Below are 21,844 nucleotides of genomic sequence, written 5' to 3'. Positions count from 1 at the left end.
TTGGGGGGATTAATTCTATTTTTTTAATTCTATTTTTTCTTATTAATTCCAACTTATTGTTTATTATACATATCTTAAAGAAACTTACTATTTAATAAAATTAAATTGATAGATTATAAAATTTTAAAATTAAATTCATTGATTAGAAAACATTCCTGACCCAAAAAAATGTCACGTTGATTTGAGAGACAACTGCTACAAATACACACATTAAATTAATGTATTCGTGAGCAGTTCAAAGTCCTCTTTTACTCGATTTTGCCTCTTCAATGCGCTAAAAATCAAAAGTGAATTCACTTATCATTGAGGCCAAAAGACCTCTTCGGCGCCTCATCTCAACCGAAGACCACGCATAGCCTGAGGCAAGTATCGTCAGGTTATCGAGCAAAGCTTCCTACGTCGATAAGACCTTGATTACCGCGACTGCCTAAAACCAAAACTGCGTGCCTAAAGCTCTTTTAGACTTTTATGTACAAAGAATACATTAACACGCAATAATACCGGAAAACCTTTCTCTTACCTAAAGCAGCGCTTAGACACCAGCTAGCTCCACTTGGTTTTTAGCATCGAAACGATAGAGGCTCCACGACTAGCGTGACCACACTAGGCAAGCGTTTAGGCTACCTGCCTAGACGCCTCTAGCGTGCAACTAGCTTCTCTCCAGCTACAACCGTTTTAACATTAAAGCGTTTTCTACGCTATAAAATACACGGCAAAACGCACCCTAGCATGTACCTCCCCATAAGAGCGCAAAATGTGCGCGACACGTCCTGAGCAATACTTTAAAACTCAAAACCTCCTGAATGAACGTTAAACAGAGATCATATTCCGATTTTCTCAATCCCAAAAGTACACTTTGGGATTGGGATGTGGTAAGGCTCTTTTGGGATNTTTCGCACTTTCTCACTTTAGTAACCTTGTGGTTTCAAGTGTATCAAGTTAGTACCCTATGATTTTATTTTGTATCAAGTTAGTACCTTATGGTTTCAATTTTTTCTTTTTATTATCCATTTCGGGGTATATAATTTAACGAAATATTAAACCACATGGTATTAAAGTGAGAAAGTGCGGAATCACAGGGTACTAACTTGATACACTTGAATTCACATAGTACTGAAATAAAAAAGTACGAAACCACTTGATATATTTTAAACCACAGGGTATTAAAATGGAAAAGTGCGAAACCAGGTATTCAAAGTTTCCCCTTGTCACTATAAATCCATCCGGTCTTCACCTATCACACATTTGTAAGTTAAAAATTTAATTTCTAAATAACAAAATGTCGCATATATAAGAGTTGATAAATAAATATTGCGCAAGTCCATAAATGCACGGGACATATGCAATAGTTTCTCCTTTATAGTAAACAATTACAAAGACTAAAAGTGAAAAAAAAAATTTTAAAGGACTAAAATATTAAATTTAGAAGTTTGGGAACTAAAATATGGTGAAGTTTATGCAAATCTAAATATAGAAACAGGTTTGTAGGATACTCAAAAAAAAATTTATTTGAAAGAAAATTAATGGTTTTGAAATCATAATGATCTCACTTATTTATTTGTTTTATCAAAAAAATTTACACACTAGCACATAAAGGATGTAATATAGCAGTTTTATTCTTTTTTTGAGTTCGAATTTTTTGAAAATTTGTATCTTCAAACTTTTAAATATTTGGAGACCATTTTAAACTAAAAAACTATTGCTTGCACCGAATACATAATTAGTACATTTCTTCTTCATATTCTTTTTTGAGTTCGAATTTTTAAAAAAATTGTATATTATCTTCGAGCTTTTTAAATATTTGGAGACTATTTTAAACTGAAAAACTATTGCCTGCACCGAATACATAAGTACATTTCCTATACTGTGCATTTAAGTCCTTGTAATCATGGTTTGAAAATCAAAATATAATTTATTAATTATCTTTTATGAAACAAAATACATATATATATATAGAGTGGGCTGGTATGCTTTCGTAAGCACGGAGGCCTCCGTGCTTCCACTTTGTTTTCGATGTTCGGACTTTCGAATCGACAATCGGCTCCGTTAGAGTTGATCTAGAGTATTTAAAGTACCAAGAAATTAAATTTTGCGATTTTTCGATATCATTTGCCTAGTGATCGTAGGGGCTCAAAATCAATAATTTTAACGGCCGTGGTGAGCCGGTTGCAAGTTTAACGGTGTAGAAATATCCAAATCACGTGAAATTTTGATAGAAAATTCTTTATACCATATAAAACAAGATCAATAACTTTGATCTAAAATTTTAATGTCATATCATCATATTTTGTGAGATTTTTATTTTCAGCCGTTGATTTTGAGCCACTTCGATCACTAGGCAAATGATATCGAAAAATCGCAAAATTTATTTTCTAGATACTTCAAATACTTTAGATCAAGTCTAACGGAGCCGATCGTCGATTCGAAAGTCCGAACATCGAAAACAACTTGGAAGCACGGAGCGCTCCGTGCTTCCAGAAGCATACTGGGTGGAATAGATGAAAACCCGGGTGATTGCCGACACTAGCTTCCCCCCTTGCCAGCTAGTGGCGGCAACCAAGCGTACGCCTGTTTCACCCCCTCAGTCCCCACGCCACGGGCGTATGTCACCGGACGACGATATAACCCTTGTCAATCCGCACCACCCCTTTACGCGTGTAATCAGTTTTTCCGCGTGGAATATCTAAAAAAAAAAATATATACATAAAATTAAATGTAAATTATTCAATAAATACAAATCCACGAAGATATTAAAAAAAATCTTTTTTCAATAAAGGCAAAATCCCATCGCTCCTCACAGAGGTACAGCGCCTGTCACCTTGGATGGGATGCAGGCGTATCTCTCAAAAATATCCCACTAAACCTACAGCTTCAATTGCATTAGTGCATCGATGCATGGGATAGATCTGTTTTTTTTAAATACGACTTTAATGAGGATTTTTATCAATATTTATTTTCCTCAACATCACCATTTTTAATTGCCGCACGATACCCTATACGTGTTAGCGCATCCATTAAAAACAAGCAGGTACAACTAGAGTTGTCGAGTAGGTGGGACGCACCTCTAAGCACGAACTCGTAGAGGTTCGGTCGATCTCCGTACCACATTGGAATAGGTATGTAATAGTTTTTTAAAATTTTTTTTATAATTTGATTCGAGTAAATTATAAGTCCTAATCACCAACCATGGCTTCTAGGTTCAAGCTTAGGATCAACTAAGTGTAAAAGTCGATTCAAATAAAGATTTACTTTATTTTCTTCGCCCATCGTACCATGGATAGAGAGTTTTTTTTTTTTTTTTTATCTAGGGCTTTCATTAATACGCAGTATCGCCCACTTGGGCCAATTAAACATCTTACAGATGTATTATTATTATATAAAAAAAAAATTCTCTCTATTCATCGTGCGATGGGCGAAGCAAATAAAATAAATCTTTATTTGAATCGACCTTTCCACTTAGTTGATTCTAAGCTTGAACCCAGGACTCATGGTTGGTGGTTTGAGAAACAGTGAACGAGATCCTTTCTCTGACAACCAATATTATTACATTTAATAATGCGCCTTACCAACCCAATGTTTAAAATTCTGGAGATATGGACGTTCAATGAATACGACTGCACCACCTGCACCAAGTCCTACCTTTTGGTACTCGTCCACTGCGGTCGCTCTAGCGCCCCGGGTGGGGGCACGAAAGACAAAGCGCGCGGAGGTCGCGCAGTCAAGCCACGGCAAAGGAAGGGCGGGAAAAGAACGAGTGCATTGATAGGACTGTTAAATGATAAAGACCTTCGGTCACGCCCGGGGTGGGTGGGGAAGAAGGTGAGGTACACGCATTGTTATATAAAAATAAAATATATTTTTATTTTTAAAATTTATAAACTAATTATACATTAATGATATAATAAAACAATAAAAAAATTCTCTATATAATAATAATAATAATAAAATAATTTGAAAAAAGAGAAAATAAACCACGTTATTAATCAAACTCTATTTAGACTGCACCTTATTGAGGCATCACCTTTACTGAAAAAGTGAAAGTGACTCATATATAGAAAATAAATATAACGATTAAAAAATAGTTATATTGAAAAATAGGTCAGTACATTGTACCGGTAGTTGAGGGACATATATGTGATCAATTTAAAACTAAATTTACAGTTATATAATCGTTGTATTTTCCTATCAGCTAATTTTTTTTTTTTCACCTTGACTATGACGAAGATNCCTACTCTCGCTCTTTCTCTATATTGTACACTAATTTTATAAATTAACCAAAGAATACTTCTCTACAATTGATTTTTATGTCCGGATAATTAATTTTTAAAATACATATATTTTTCTATACATAGATTATTTACATGGTTTAACTCCTACATGTTGAATTAGATTTTAATCATTAAACATTAAGGTTTGTTTGAATTTTATAATAAGTTATTTTTGAATAATTTATTTGGTCCATCTCTTTATATGCATTCATTTCTCCATCAAACTAATAGATCATTTTGAAATAACTCTCTCAAATTTTTTTCTTAAATTTTTATTTCTTTAACATTAATAATCAAATATTAAGCCACAGCTTTACTTTAAGAAAAATGCTATATGTATACTAAAATGTGGACAACCCTTTTGAATTTTTAGTATTAAAAAAATATGGTTGTGAAAAAAACTAGTGCAACAAAATTGACCTTTGGCTGCAATATAAATATGTAATATGAGACATATATCCACCTTTAAACATATAGATAGCATTACTCTAATTTTAGTTTCTAACCATTGCGTCTTTTTTTGGGGGGAGTATTTTTCTGAGTCGAATTCCTAACCTCAAAAATAGACTCTATAAAAGCCACTACTTTAGAACAATGATTCTTACTAAGGGGCTGTTTGATTAGATGTAGTTATAAATGCAATATATTTGAAGATGAGTGCAGTTGCAACTACATGCATTTTGTTTAGTTGGATATAGTAGAAAGTGTTACAACTAGAAATAATTTATTTGGTTGCATTCAGTTGAGAAATGATTTTTAAAATTTTACCATTATATATGGTGAGATTACTTCCGATTTTAAAAAAAATAATTTTTATTTAAAAAATAATTAAGGAGATAAGTTTACCTTTTGTTTAAAGTTACTTTTTTCAGCTGTTGCAGTTGGAACTGTGGCCAATTTGGGCATAGTTCCAATTGATGCAATTGGACTTCCTCCTGCAGTTCCTACCGCAGCACTTGGAGTTAAATACATTAAATCAAACACCAAATTTGTATTTATATATAGTTACAACTGCAGTGCAGTTGCAACAGCATGCAACCAAACAGCCTCTAATTGTTGCAACAAAGTTGACTTATCAATGGTAGTTTATGATACCGCGTTTTCTAATTATAAGATTATTGTGTGCACTCCAAACTTCCATTAACTTGGCCCAAATAACTCCTCTTGGGAGAAAAGATTAAAGAAACTATCATGGGTATACTCCATGGGCTGTCTCCATCGAATTTTCAGCCCATATAAATGGAAATGCAAATCCATCTTGTTTGATTGTTTCATTGGGTAAATTGCGCAATCGAGTCCGGCTACTATACTCTTATAAGTATAGTCCCCTTCACACTCATAAATTTTTGGCCATAGATCTGCCACTTTGACTATTTTCACTCGTTAGATCATACTATTCAACGAACCACCCAACTCAACACTAGAGGACCACTATTATTCTAACTGCACATTCCTTTATCCAACGGCCGAAAGTTTATGAGCATAAAAAGATATATACTCATAGGTAGCGTTTGGTTCGGGAACAAGGGGGAGAATAAGCTCTTGTTCCCCCCTTTGTTTCCAAACGCAGCGCTTGGTACCCGAGAACAATAGTTCCCGGGTTTCTGGAACTAGCTGGTATAAGACTGGAACTGGCTGGAACTGCTGTTCCATCTTTTTTCTGGAACAAGCTTGTTCCCGAATAAGAACAAGGTTAATTAAATCTAAATTTAAATTTTAATGATAGTAAATTATTAATTAATCTAATTAATATATTTGAATTATTATCTATTGCTTAAATAATAAAATAAATAAACAAATAATTAATTATAATTAATTATTTATAATTAGATAATAATAATTATTAATTTAATAATTATTATTTATTAATAATTATTAATTAAATAATAATTATTAATAATTATTATTCTTAAGAAATAGATAATCGATATTATTATTAATTTATTATTTATAATTAATTATTAATAATTAGATAATTATTATTAATTAATTTATTACTTATAATTAATTATTAATATTTATATTTAATTATTAATTAATAATAAAATAAAATAATTATTCTTATTAATTAGATAATCGATATTATTAGTAATTTATTATTAATAATTAATAATTAAATAATTATTATTATTTATTAATAATGATTTATAATTAATTATTAATAATTAGATAATTATTATTAATTAATTTATTACTTATAAATAATTATTAATAATTATTAATAATTAATTAATAATTAATTAATTTATTACTTATAAATAATTATAAATAATTAATAATAATAATAATTAATAATTAATAATAATAATTATTATTATTTATAATTATTTATTAATAATTTATTTATTATTTATTTTTAAGTAATATTTTGATGTTAATTAATTAGATAATATAATTTTAATTTCAGATTATAACTTTTATTTCTCTTGTTCCAATTTAACTATCCAAACGCTATTTACCTTATTCGTAGAAACAACTCAATTTTCATCCAAACGCAAAATTGGTCTAGTTCCTGCTTATACCTAAACTTGTACCTATCTCTGAAACAAGCAGTTCTTACTTATACCTGAACCAAACGCAGCCATAGATTATAGTAGTTATATACTCTTGCGCAACCCGTCATTGAACTTCAACTCAAGTTTTATTTTGATCCCCGAACTTTTGATTTGGATGTTTAGGCTCCTACACTTTTAACAAACTTCCGTTTTAGTCCTTAAAATTTTTTATAATATTTCACTCCAGTCCTTAATTTTGGAGATTAAAAAACTACTTGCACCGCAGATTCTGTCCATCCTTTCTTCAATTAATGCTTTCAATTAACTGTCCAAACTTTTAAAAACAGAAAAATGTAGATAAATGCATAGTATATGATTTTATTTTTTTAGAGAGATAGATAATATGCTATCTGTTTCATTTATTTTTTTTAGAAATCAACTGAACTAAAAATGTGAAGGAACAAGGCTTTCAATATGAAACTTCAGGTACCAACCATTAAGCCTATTATAACTGATGCTAGTAATAATATATGAATTTTTAGAGGACTTTTTTTTCAAAACAATCCTATAAAATTTTCTAATTAGGTAACTAATCCTATGAAAAATTTTTTTGGCAAACTAACCCTTCGTTTGCCATGTACGAGGCACGTTGGAATTTTCTAGATGATGAGCGATTCACCGCCTACATAAAGACGGTTAACGATTCACCGCCTTCCTAATTTTTTCACAAAAATAGTGAATCATTCACCGTCTCTAGCTTATTTAGTGTTTCTTTTTATATCTTATATATAATTTTAACAACCACATAAAAATTTCAACAAATCACATATAATTTTAACAATCTGAAAATTCTAATAAAATATCTATACAATCCTAACAATCAAATAAAAATTCTAATAATCCATGTATAATAATCTCACTTTTTCCTATTTCTTATATAAATTCTAATAAAGACGGTGAATTATTAACCGCCTTAATGAATGCAGTAAACGATTCACCGCCTTTAAAAGGTAGGGTGAACGATTGCCAAAAATAAAATTGGCAGGATTATTTTGCAAATTATAAAATTTTGGAGGATTATTTTGTAAAAAAGTCTATTTTTAGATGCACCAGGTGTAGGCACAGTAAATATGCATAGGGATTAAAAAGTTTAGGAGTTTAACATCGAAATTGAAAGTCCAAGGACCAAAAAGAAACCTAGCTGAAAGTTGGGGAAATAGTGCACAATGTACCCATTACCCTCACTTTTTGGCTGGGCAAATGGCCAAGTTTTAATTGTTGGCCTAGTGGCCTCAATAGACCATTATATTTTGATGGGCAAAAATTTTATGGACACAGTGTCCATAAAATTTAGGGGTTTTTTTTATATTTAGATCTCTGACAAATTTTTATTTTAAAAATAGCTCTGTCAAAATTTAATTTGCAAAAATGGCTCTGGGCCTGCCACGCAGGCGCCACGTCAGCGCCACGCGGGCAGAACTGGACCGTGTGTTAAGTTGAACACGGTGAACCATTCACCGTGTTCAAACACGGTGAATGGCTCACCGTGTTTAGTACGTATTCTTTGTTGCATATTTTTTGTACATTGAAAAGTGGAATAAGGAGTAGGGATGTCAGTAGGTATGGATATCCGAAATATTATCCGAATTCAAACCCGAATAAATTATATATATATATATATATATAATTTATTTTTATTTATTTATACAATATATAAAATATTTAATAATTTTTATTCCTTAGATCTTCATCCAACCCAGCGGGTTTTAAAAATCTATACCGTTGGATGAAGATCTAAGGAATAAAAATTATTAAATATTTTATATATTGTATAAATAAACAAAAATAAATTACGTATATATATATATAATTTATTCGGGTTTGGATTCGGATAATATTTTGAATATCCATACCTATTGACATCCCTACTCCTTATTTCACTTTTCAATATACAAAAAATACGTAAAAAACACGATGAATCATCCACTGTGTCTAAATACGGTGAATGATTCACCGTGTTCAACTTAATACCCTGGCCTCAGCCCTGCCCGGGTGGTGCTGACTTGGCGCCTGCGTGGCAGAGACAGGGCCATTTTTGCAATTTTAATTTTGGTAGGGCTACTTTTAAAATAAAAATTGCTCAGGGGGCTATTTGCAAAAAAAGCCCTAAAATTTAATTTGAGGATGCCTTGGATGAGTGCCGCGTGGCATCCAGATACTCCGGATGGGCGCCGTGTCGCCCCCCGCTACTTTGCTTTTTGGGAGAACAGTGGGGTTTATTTCGGTGCGCCCGGTGCACCATCTTTTGGTTTAAATTTTATTTTTATTTTTTTAATTATAATTTAATAAAATAATAGAGATATATTTTATGATATTTTAAATATATATTTAAAATTAATTTTAAACCCTAAACTCCAAATTTTTTATATATATTTTTTAAAATATCATAATATATAATAACTACATTAAATTATAATATAAAAATAAAAAAATTAAAACAAAATATAGTGCACCATGTGCACCCAAAAAAAGTAAAGCTGCTCCCCTCATGAGGCACGTGCCATGCGGCGCCCATAGGATGCATTCCCAAATTACTGCTCCCCTTATGAGGCAGGTGCCATGCGGCGCCCATAGGAGTTACTGCTCCTCTCGTCCAAAAGAAAAATTCTAAAATGCAACGTCCATATTAGTGACGTAACATAATAAATTAATTAAATATTTTTTTAAGGGTATATATCTCATTATGATTGAAAAAAAAAAATTATTGTACTTTTATTTGAAAAGAATAAATGTGATTGTCTTGTTAATGATGATGTGATGCAAGTGTGATAGTGTAGAATTCCTCCATCCATAGGGGAGTTACTGCTCCCCTCATGAGGCAGGTGCCATCCGGCACCCATAGGAGGCATCCCCAAATTTCTTTTTATGGACACTGTGTCCATAAAATTTTTGCCCTATTTTGATGATTACAAATAATGATGATTTTTTTTTTTGAGAGATAGGTAGCACGCTACCTGTTTCGTTTATTTCATTTAGAAATAAACTTAGCTAGGAATGTAAATAAACTAAGATTCGAACTTGGGTCTCAGGTACCAACCACCAATCCTTTGCCACTTGCTCTAAGGACAGTCAGTAAATAATGATGATTTTGATATTAAATGTTTTAGTTGAGTAAGATCTTATTAGTTGTATCTTGAAGAACTCAAGTTTGAGGCCACATGGTGAGGATAGAAGAAGATGGTGAGGATAGAAGAAGATTCAAGAGCAGTGACATTAAGAGTGGAGTTGAGATTAAGGACTCGAATGTACGTATATATCTGGTTCTGAGAAGCCCATTCTAGCGTCTAAAAATGGGTTTCACGTCCAGTTTCTGAAAATACAGTGTAACGACTATGTTTTCGTATAATATCTATAAATAGATAGATTTATGACTTATGAATGTGATTCTTTGAGCTTGAGCACTTGTGATATATTTCTGTTAGTTCTCCACTCTCTCTCAATCTTAAGTTAGCCATTTTTAATATAGGCAAAGAGCTGAATCTTATACTTTTTTTCATATATAATTAACTAATATTTAAGATAGGAAAAACTAAAAACCCCAGCTTAATTGATGATAAGATTAAAATATGCCATTAATACAAGATAATTCATGGATATAATGAGGAAAAAAATTTGGTGGGCATCCATCCCCAAACAACTTGTTTGGGGACAGAGCCGATGGGTGCCGCGTGGTGTACAGCTGCCCATCGCTACCACCCACTTTCCACCACCGGCTTCTTTCTCTCTCTCTCTCTCTAAAAAATCGGAGCCCACAATTTTTTTTTTTTTTTTTTGTTTCCGAGGGTCGCGATGGGCGCCGCACACCACACGGCACCCATCGGCATTGTCCCCAAACAAATTGTTTGGGGATGATGCCCACCAAATTTTTGTCCATGTAACAATGCATAGGGCATACATAATTATTTTTTTGTCCAGACAAAGTAAAATTATTTTAAAATTTTTAATTAATATTAAGCATCTAACTTAAAAGGTTGAAAATTAAATATTTTATTAAAAGTAAAGCTTAATTATAATAGAAGAGAGAGTGGAGGAGATTTCATGTAGGCCCTAATGATAGTTGTAAAGAAATTAAGTAAAACTCCAAGTAAACCTAACAATAGAGAAATAATAAGAGACTCTCTCCAAATTTAATAATGCAGGAGAAGAGAAAAATATGAGAATAGATCTCAAACTACTCATCTAAACTAACAAAAGTTATCAACCTCACAAACATCAACACAAAAAAAATAAAAAATGAATAAAATATACTGTTCTTGTTAGAATAATAATTCAAATTTAATTTAAAAATTTAGTTAGAGATAAAGTATATCTAAATTATACATTGAGTGATTATATTTAAAAGTTTATATCATTAGAGCAGGATTTTTAATTATTCAAAATAAAAGTTGGATTTATTATCTGTTATGACTTAACAGCTATATATAGTTATTCATTAGCTAATTAGATAAGTAAGCTACAGTAGACATGATTAATTGTATAAGGCCGAGTGTGTCGACCAAGTGTAATTAAATACATTTTATTAATAAAATATTAATTTAGTTATCATCTTCCTCTCCTAATATTTTTTTTCATAATTTTTTTATTTTATTTTGCATCCTAAGTTACATAATTAAATATAAATATTAATTTTAATAATTAGTATCCGAGAAAATTACGTTTTTTTTTTTTTTTTCGTAAAATGTGGTGTCACTGTCTCCTTTTATTTTTTTATTTTTTGGATTTCCTCTCCTTAGTTTGACTTTGGAGATTTGTTCATTTATTTGTGTTAGGTGGACATGATCAGGTGGGCTTTTTTTTGGTACACACCTGTTGTCTTGTCCTTACCCATCAATCACAAGTTTTCTTTTTCTCCATCTCTCATCATGTTGTCAACGCAGTGACCATTTCACCCTTTGTTTTATTTAACATTTCACTACCATGCTCCTCTACATTTACAAATTACAATTGATTTTTTTTTTTTAAAAAAAAAACTTACTTATAAGCCTAAACTTATTAATACTTTAATTTGGAATGCTAATAAACCCAGTTTCATGTATCGAGACAATAATGCACGCATTTATGTTCATTCATATGCAGTTTAATTCTATAGTACCGTTATTTATATGCAGTTTGAATCCTTCATGTATAAGAAATTATTGAAACATGACAAAAGTGCGGAATATTTTTAGGCCAAAATTTGTAATTTTTGAACTAAAAGAAAAATTACGATCTAGCCACAGAAGTAAGAACTGAAATAGAATATTAATTAAGTGGAAAGAATAATCTATTTTATTAAAAAAGAATTCATAGGCAGAAAAAAAAGGATAAATAAATAAAAAGGTCTCTTTGAGTTCAAATTTTGATATTCGAGTCATTATAAACAAACAACAATTTTGAGGTATGTTTATTTGCATAGTTAGTTAGCAAGACTTAAACGATAAAGTGAAATAGATGGAATATACGAATTTCTATAAAATTTTAAAATTTCAACTTCAAATTAATACTCAAGATGTAGCATTGTGGACAAATTTGAATTTTGGTACAGATCTAATTTCTTATTCTAGCATTCTAAATCTTATAACTGACCGTACCTAGCGCATTTAGCTAAGAACTTAATAATTGGTACTCGAGATTCTAAATTTTAAATCTAATTATTTTTTTTACATTTTAAACTGAGCTAATTTTTAGAAAAATGAATGAACCTACCTCTCTCTCTCAAAAAAAAAAAAAAAAAATCTTATAACTTTCGTTTGGCTAAATTTGAGTCCGAAAATTTGTCTGATTATTGTTGCTCTCAATTTCAAATCCTACAAATTCGATGTAATTTGACAAATAAAAAATAATTATTAATAGAGATATTTTTGTTATTTACTTCTGAATATAGTCAACTCTTTAATAGAGGTTATAAATTATTTAACTAATGATTAGGTTGCATTAATCTCGGTCAATGGTAAAACTGTAAAATTAGTAGTTTATAACATCATTCAATGACAAGGGCATTTTCGTCATAAAATTTATTGGCCCGACCAACCACAGGACTTTGTAACGGCTCCCTAGACGACTCTTCGCGTTACGACACGTGTCATTTAATAATCGCCCGCTCTAATCCAACGCCCCAGATTTTCCGAAAATACCCCTCCAACTATTTCGACTATAATGACTAAATTACCCTCCTTTTCCATGTAAGTATTTTGAAAAATAAAAAACTTCAAATACCCAAGTTTTGCACATTTTTATTTTAGTATCCTATGATTTAAAATGTATCACTTTTACACTTTATAGTTTTATTTTTATTTCTTTTTGTTATTTTCTCTATTATTTTTTTCGTTAAATCAGTGACATTGTTAAAACTGAAGGATACTAAAGTGAATATTCGATAAATTATAGGTGGGTTATCTGAAATTTTTTGTATATAATTTAATAAAAATTAGTGAAGGGACTGACGAAAAGAGAAAAATGAAACCACATGGTATTTAAATTGATACACTTTAAAATATAGGATATTAAAATGAGAAAGTACAAAACTATTGGAGTGGTATTTGAAGTTTATTCTTGTAAAAAAAATTGTAAGTTTTTTATTTTACGTAATTTTAATTTAATAAAGCCTCTAATTTCTATTTTCTCATGAAAATTTTTACGCCTTATTTAGCATTGTTGTAGCTTTTGTATTTGTAAAGTATACTTTTTCTATAAAATAATAAGAAAGGAAGAAGTAGATTAAAGTTAGGTAGCACTAGCCTCGAGACTACCTAACTTTAATAGACTTTGCCCGCTTTGCCTACAAGAGTCTGAGACGTTGGTACATTTATTCTTTAATTGTGAGCAAATACGTACGACGTGTCTGGTTCGCATCCAGTATAGGCCTTATAATTGATAATGCGGATAGGCCTCTGTCCTTTTAGAATTTCTTTATCCTAACTAATAAAGCCATGACGACCCATAGGGCTTTTTGTGTTCATTTGTTATGGAGCTTATGGAAAGAAAGGAATGAGACGATTTTTGAAGGAAAAATTTTCAGTATTACTACCATCATTTCACGGGCTCGCAGTTGGACGATCTTATATTCTAAAAAGAACATGATGAGGATTAGCATTCAGGACCCAACTCTGATTTAAGAACCTGCGACATTTTCCTTACATGTATGGGTGGATGGGAGTTGGAAAGGTGGCACTATAGGTGGAGTAGGATGCCTGATCGCCAATCAGCATGGAATCATTATGTGCATATCCGATGTACTAAAGGATGTCCATGACGCTTGCTCTGCGAAAATTGGAGCAATTTCCCCAGCGACAAATCTTTTGTTGCAAAGGTATCCGGGAGAAATTTTTCATATCTACTCAGATTCTGCCTCCATCATTAAAGCCCTGCACCGTAGGAGCTATCATTCAGATTCGCTAACAGTTGAAGCTCGAACAAGAATCACGGATCTTGGAACTTTTTTTGAAAGTTCCAATCAATTTAGCTATGGATGGTCTTCAAGATTCTCTTAAAATGGTGTAGTTACAGATCGATTGGCCAACTGGGGGCTCACTAGCAACAAACTATCTTTTTGGTCCTCGGTAGATGATTTTTCTCAAGTTGTACCTCCCGTTTGATAAATAAATTCACCTACGGGCGTGTTTTCCCTCAAAAAAAAATGATTAAAAAAAATTTTGGAATTAATTTTTTTATACGAAAAATTTTATGAAAGAAATTTTTTCGTTTTACAAGAGTGCATTACAAAGTTAAGAAATAATAATAATAAAAGATTAGATCTTTGCATTATATGAAATCATATAGAATTATTGTTTTAAAAAAAGAAAATAACCATGTCAAACAACACATTTTTATTTTTTATTTTTTAAAGTTTATGTCGAACATCTTTTAATAGATTTCAGGAGTTTTCTATTCTTTCTAGTATATATTTTTTTGAATTTGATATATATAATGTATATAAAATTTATAACAATTTATTATTATGCAAAAAAAAATTATAATNAAAGTTTATGTCGAACATCTTTTAATAGATTTCAGGAGTTTTCTATTCTTTCTAGTATATATTTTTTTGAATTTGATATATATAATGTATATAAAATGCATTATGGTTTTAGATTACTCAAAAAGTATTTAGAATATTTTAGAAAAGAGAAATAAAATTTTAAAATTTAGATAAAAAATAAAATTAAGTATTTTTATTAAAATTTTTTAACTGGAAGAGACCTTAAATAAAAATAAATAAAGAATTAGAAAACATTGCTTTCTCTTTAGGGGTATTTTGGACATTCTACAGACTTACGAAGGGTATTTTCGTAATCTAGTGATCAACTGTTTCTCCTCCCATTCAACGCGCGGGGTTTAATTTAGGGTTTTTCCTTTTTTTTTAATTCCTTCGATCGATGCGAGCCCTTAATAAAAGTTTTTAGGGTTCGAAGTTCTTCTTACAAATTGGGGATTTTGGAGCATCGAATTCGGGAGAGAATCCATCGGATTCGGCGATTTTAGTTCGTTTTCTCTGCTTCCTCTTTTTCCGCTTCCGAATCTGTAATTTTTTTTCTTTTTGATTCGTTTGGCGTAGTTTAATTCGATCTTTTGTTGCTTAATTCGTCTCCCCTGTTTCAAATCGTTAAAGAAACTGTGCTAATCAGGTATTTCTCGGATTTGATCATCTGAGAGTTTTAATTTGAGTTGATTTTGTTGCAGTTGAGCTCATCAAAGCATAAAAATGTCTACTTTTTAGTGTGTTAGTGTGATCTTTGTGTTATTACGTGGCTTAAAGCATGTAAATTTTATCAACTGGGGTTTCAATGCTGAATATTTCTTTAAAAAAGGGAAATTGTGCAATGATTTTAGCTTCCTTTGATCTTTTAAGCTAAGATGGATCGAGAAAGCGGCGATTTTGCGCGGTGTGGGAAGCACCCATATCAGTTTTTCACTGGTTTTTGCTCTTCTTGTTTGCTTGAGAGGTTATCTTCTAGCATTGGCTCTGCCGAGTCGAGCACGAGCGCCGCGAGAAGGTCGCAGGGTGAGATAGTAGAGGCCTCTGTTGCCTCCCCTGATACAAAGAAGCAGCCTTGCGAAGTTAGATCGAGAAAGACTCTCCTTTTATTGTTCCAATTGGATGACAACCTAGAGGGTTCAAACCCTAACCCTACTAATGGTGGATCTTTCGATGGTCGGCGTGAGTCTCGTGTTTTGAGCTGTGCCAAAGATGAAGCTGTACGGCTTCAATCGAACTCTGATCGAGCAGGCGGGAGTGATGCTCATGCTGACGAGAAAATCTATGGTTCGGATGAACGGAACTTGAATCGAAAAGGGATTTCACTTTGGTTGAGTTCGTTGGTGTCGAAGAAAAGTTTAAGGTTGGGGACGAGAGATGATTCCAAAAGAAATGTAGTGGAAACTAAGAAGTTAGAGAGAAACCGCAGCTCTCGGTATTTTTGTGATCAGACGGCGTGTCATGAGTCGAGCAAGGTTTCATGTGATCTTCCCAGGCATTCATGGGATGGTTCGACGGTGAGCAAGGCACTGGCTTGCTCCTTTCCCTGCCTCGAAGAACGACTACAAAGAAGCATTACACAGAAACCGGTGCTCGAAAACCCTGAAAATGCTGATAATGGTAGCGCCAATGAAAAGATTTTAACTAGCGAGAGAGCCTTGACATCAAATGATAGTAGTTTGAGGCGCCTTTTCAAAGAGAGTAGTGTTAATGAACTCCATCGAGAGATAGCCGTTCCAGGTATTATTAGGAAGAAATCACGAAGATGGAGCAGGGTGTGGGATCGAAGTATAACTAGCCCTATCAGGGATTGCGTAAAGAAAGGTGAACATGTATTGGACAGGTCTCTATCTGAATCTTGGAAGGACACTCGAAAGGAGAAAAGGACTGACATTAACGGCAATGGCTTCAGCTATGGTAGAGCAAACCAGCGTGTGCACCGGAGAATGAATTCTTCTATTGGGGGTGTTAACAATCACGGGCCTGATTGGAGAAAGAAGTGGGATCATAAGTTTGGTAGAAGCCGGAGCGTTCATTACACCTCTCCTGGGAACTTAGACAATGGACTGCTGCGCTTCTATCTGACTCCTCTGAGAAGCAGCAGAAGCACAACTAGGGGTCGGAGGAAAGGTTCGCGCGCAGTTGCGAGAAGCTTGTTTGGGCTTCACTGATTGGATAATTAGCCTAATCTCATCTAATCTGAAAGATGGATGCAACAAAGAATTTACCAGTTTCTTTCTATTTGACGTCGCTGTCAAAGGATTCCAACTATCAAATATTATTTTTTCTTTGGCAAGTGTTATGTTTTCCTATATGCCTTTTACAGCTTGAAAGATGGAGAAAACGAAAGCATTGTTGCTTCTTGGTGCAGTTGTTTTAGTTTAGATATTCTATTGTATTCTTTTCATATTTCAGCTAGTAAACAGTATTCAGGTTGTAGTGTGCAAATTGGTCGGATCATGGATCATGTAATCGTTACTTGACTGAGAGTAACCAAAATGTTTCTGTTAAATTTAAATTTACACTATAATGCAAAACTACCTTCTGTGCTGACAATTATGGTTTGTGAATTCTTGAAGATTATGTACAGATTATGATACCTATTGTATTTCCTCATTTCTATGTATTTGTTTCAAGCGTAGTTTCAGCGGCCGGTTTGTTTGTGATCTTTTTCTCGAAGAGGGAAAATTAAATGCAAGGGTTAACATTCTCATTATGACCTTCCTATTAACTTTTATTTGATGGAAAATGACTCACATTAAGTTAATAAGACTTTCAAATTTAGTTAGCTACATCTACTGATTAAACTGAGTGGCTTTTTGGTTCAACTACAGTTATATCAAGTAGAGTGTTTTGAAATGGAGAAACTTGAAACTTTTACTTCGGCGATGGTAAGTTAGAATAAAGATTTCAAAAGTTTGTTTGACTTAGTTTCTGCTTTGGCTGGAATTAGAGTCAGCTCGTAGTAGAGTATTTGGGAGTTTAAATTCAAATTGCTTCTGCTTCTTGTGGGACATGAAAAAATAAATCTACAACTAGTGCTTCCCAGTTTTGCTTGTGCAGTGAATCTGTTAGTTACTAAGGTATCGTTTGGTTCGGAGATAAGCAAAAAGTGTCTATTCCAGGGATAGGTATAAATTGAGGTATACGCGGGGGATTAGATCAATTTTGCGTTTGGATGAAAATTGGCTTATTCTTGGGATTAAAAAAAATAACATTTGGTTAGGTACGATAGAATAAGAAAAATAGTAGGTTTTTATAAATAAAAAATAATCATATTATCCTTTTATTATATTTAAATTTAAATTTTTAAATTTCAAACTTTAAATTTAAGATCAAATTTAAATTTAATAAATATAAAATATCAAATTTTAAATTTCAAAATTAAAATANGAATTCTTGAAGATTATGTACAGATTATGATACCTATTGTATTTCCTCATTTCTATGTATTTGTTTCAAGCGTAGTTTCAGCCGCCGGTTTGTTTGTGATCTTTTTCTCGAAGAGGGAAAATTAAATGCAAGGGTTAACATTCTCATTATGACCTTCCTATTAACTTTTATTTGATGGAAAATGACTCACATTAAGTTAATAAGACTTTCAAATTTAGTTAGCTACATCTACTGATTAAACTGAGTGGCTTTTTGGCCCCCTCTTCCACTTTTGATTCAACTACAGTTATATCAAGTAGAGTGTTTTGAAATGGAGAAACTTGAAGCTTTTACTTCGGCGACGGTAAGTTAGAATAAAGATTTCAAAAGTCTGTTTTACTTAGTTTCTGCTTTGGCTGGAATTAGAGTCAGCTCGTAGTAGAGTATTTGGGAGTTTAAATTCAAATTGCTTCTGCTTCTTGTGGGACATGAAAAAATAAATCTACAACTGGTGCTTCCCAGTTTTGCTTGTGCAGTGAATCTGTTAGTCACTAAAGTTATTAATTGGAAAATACCTATTTGCCCCTTAATAAATATTCAAATTCATCCTTGTCTGTTTGCATAGCCAAAAGCTAAAATTTGGAACTCTGCTTTCGCATTTAGGAAAAGTAGCTGTAAAAAGTCTATTTTACATGAAATTTTATCAATTAGCACTATATTTTGCAATAGGTACAAACAAACACTGATATCTTCTTGAACAATGCTATTGCTATACTCTAAAAAGTACTAAATGGGAATTCACTAAACCACATTGGGGTATTCAAAGTTTTTTCTTATATTTAGACTAGAAGTCTCTACAAGTGTCTGGTTATGTAAGAGAGAGGTAAGTTGTCTCTTTATCCATCCAGAAATTTTAATTAAAATATAAATTACAAAAAACCTTCCTGTCAAAATCTAATTTTTCACATTCTCCCCTTGTCATTTAAAAACTACATTTTGCCTCCTTGTAAAATAAAAAATATTTACAGGGGGTACAGTGTGAACTGTGATGATAAAATGACCATTTTGCCCCTCATCAGTTTGCTCCTCACCATGTTCACAGGAGAAAAGGTTGAGGACATTTTTGGCATAAAAAACTATATAATAATATTTTATAAACGGAACCCTAACGGATTGCTAACGGCAGGGGACAAAGTGAATATTTTTTATTTTATAAGGGGGCAAAGTGTAGGTTTTTAAATGATAGGAGAAAAGTGAAAAATCAAGTTTTGACAAGGGAATTTTATATAATTTAGCCTAAAATATACTTAAATAGAGCAAAGTGATTTGTTTTTGAAACTTCATGGTGACGACATGCAGAATACAAAATGATAAAATATTATATTGCATATTCTTGTAGTTCACAAAAGTATTATTTTGTTGTTGTGTTAACGATATATTCTTATAGTAAATAAAAATAAAATTATATAATAATTATGTGCCTCTTTTTCAATAGTAAGATGATTAAGTAAAAATACGCTAAAGCCAGTTAGAAAAATTAAAGTTTAGCTAAAAATAATTATAAAGAAGAATGCTGCTTATACAAAAAGAGGTGTAAATTTGACATTCTTTATCTAAGAGCCTGTATTTGGACCATTGTCTTGCCCATTTTTTTATTTTAAATATTAAAATCTAGATAATTTAAACTCTCAGCCTGCGTTTGGCTAGAAAACTAAATTTTGAAGAATAACTTTTGTTGTTCCCGAGAATAAAAAATATTCCGGTATAAAGTAGAATAAGTTGTATATTACATTTGAATGTTATTTGCTTGTTCCTAAAGAATATTCTTGATAGTGTTTGAATGTTTATGTTGGAATAAGGGGTTTGAAAGATAAAAATTAAATAAAATAATAAATTTATCCTTAAATAAAATAATAAAAAATGATTTAATAAATTAAGTATTAAAATAAATTAATTTACTAAATTAAATATTAATAAGTCAAAATAATGTGGCTCTTATAAATAAAAAAATTTCCAAAAACCTTGTTCTGAAATATCCCCCCAACCAAACGCAGCCTCAGGGTTAGCATTCTCCTAATTGTAATCCAACACTAAGAGAGTGTTTGGATTGACGAATCGCTAGATNTCTACTTAAACTTAAATTTAATAAAAAGAATTTATTATAATACTTAAATATAATTTATTATAAATTTTATTATATTATTTAAATATAAATAATATGTATTAATATAGTATAATTAATAATTTAATAATAAAAATAATGTATTATAATATATAATATATATTATATTTATATAGTTTAGTTTTAATTCAATTTATAATTTTAATTAAGTTTGAAATTTAGCATTGGAATAGCGCTATTCCACCAAAATGGTGGAATAATAAATTCCTTGCTATCCCGGAATAACCGGGAATAGCAAAGTTTGACCGGGATAAAATATTCCGGCCAATTTTCATCCCGTTTGGCGGAATAGCGGGGATAACTTTCATTATCCCCGCTTATCCCCTCAACCAAACGGGACCTAAAGTTATTAATTGGAAAATACCTATTTGCCCCTTAATAAATATTCAAATTCATCCTTGTTTGTTTGCATAGCCAAAAGCTAAAATTTGGAACTCTGCTTTCGCATTTAGGAAAAGTAGCTGTAAAAAGTCTATTTTACATGAAATTTTATCAATTAGCACTATATTTTGCAATAGGTACAAACAAACACTGATATCTTCTTGAACAATGCTATTGCTATACTCTAAAAAGTACTAAATGGGAATTCACTAGACCACATGGGGGTATTCAAAGACTAGAAGTCTCTACAAGTGTCTGGTTATGTAAGAGAGAGGTAAGTTGTCTCTTACATAACCCTGAGGCTGGTTAGTGTTGGATTACAATAACCCTGAGGCTGCAACCAAACAGGAAAAGAGAGTGTTTGGATTGACGAATCGCTAGATTGAACATAACTGAAGTGCATTAGTGTTTGAGGTTTTTTGAAGTGTAGTTTTTTTTTATTTATTTAGATGTAGCTCATACAGTCTGAAATTGAATTCAATTACTTTTTCTGTTTGTTTTGATGTAAGTTGATGTTGTTGAAATTAATTTTTTTAGTTTTATTATTTATTTTGATATAAGTAAATGAATCTAGCTACCTTCTAAATATAATGGTAAATTTATCTGTATAAAATCTAATTTCTTAAATAATTAAATTTCTCATTATTATTTGGAAGTAATATTAAGCTATTATAAAAAATGTTAACTCTAATCCATTCTAAAGCAATTGAGTTAGGTTTTAATACTTAATAAATTTTTTAGAGAAAATTGATTGTGGCAAAATAAAATTTCGGTACTTTAGAAGAAAAAGTCAAAAATAAATAAAATAGAGATCTAATATAACTTAAATTATATTATTTTCTAGGGAAAACTTCAAAAAACTCTCTGTGGTTTTGCACTTTTTTATTTTAGTATCATGTGGTTTAAAGTGCATCAAGTTAGTACCATATGGTTTCACACTTTCTCACTTTAGTACCCTATGGTTTAAAGTGTATCAAGTTAGTACCTTATGGTTTTGCACTTTCTCACTTTAGTACCATATGGTTTAAAGTGTGTCAAGTTAGTACTTTTGTACCCTGTGATTTTACACTTTCTCACTTTAATATCCTGTGGTTTAAAGTGTATCAAGTTAGTATCCCGTGGTTTACCGTGT

Source organism: Ananas comosus, linkage group 8 (genome assembly GCF_001540865.1).
Source record: "Ananas comosus cultivar F153 linkage group 8, ASM154086v1, whole genome shotgun sequence".
Classification (NCBI taxonomy): Eukaryota; Viridiplantae; Streptophyta; class Magnoliopsida; order Poales; family Bromeliaceae; genus Ananas; species Ananas comosus.
This window is presented reverse-complemented; position numbering follows the sequence as displayed.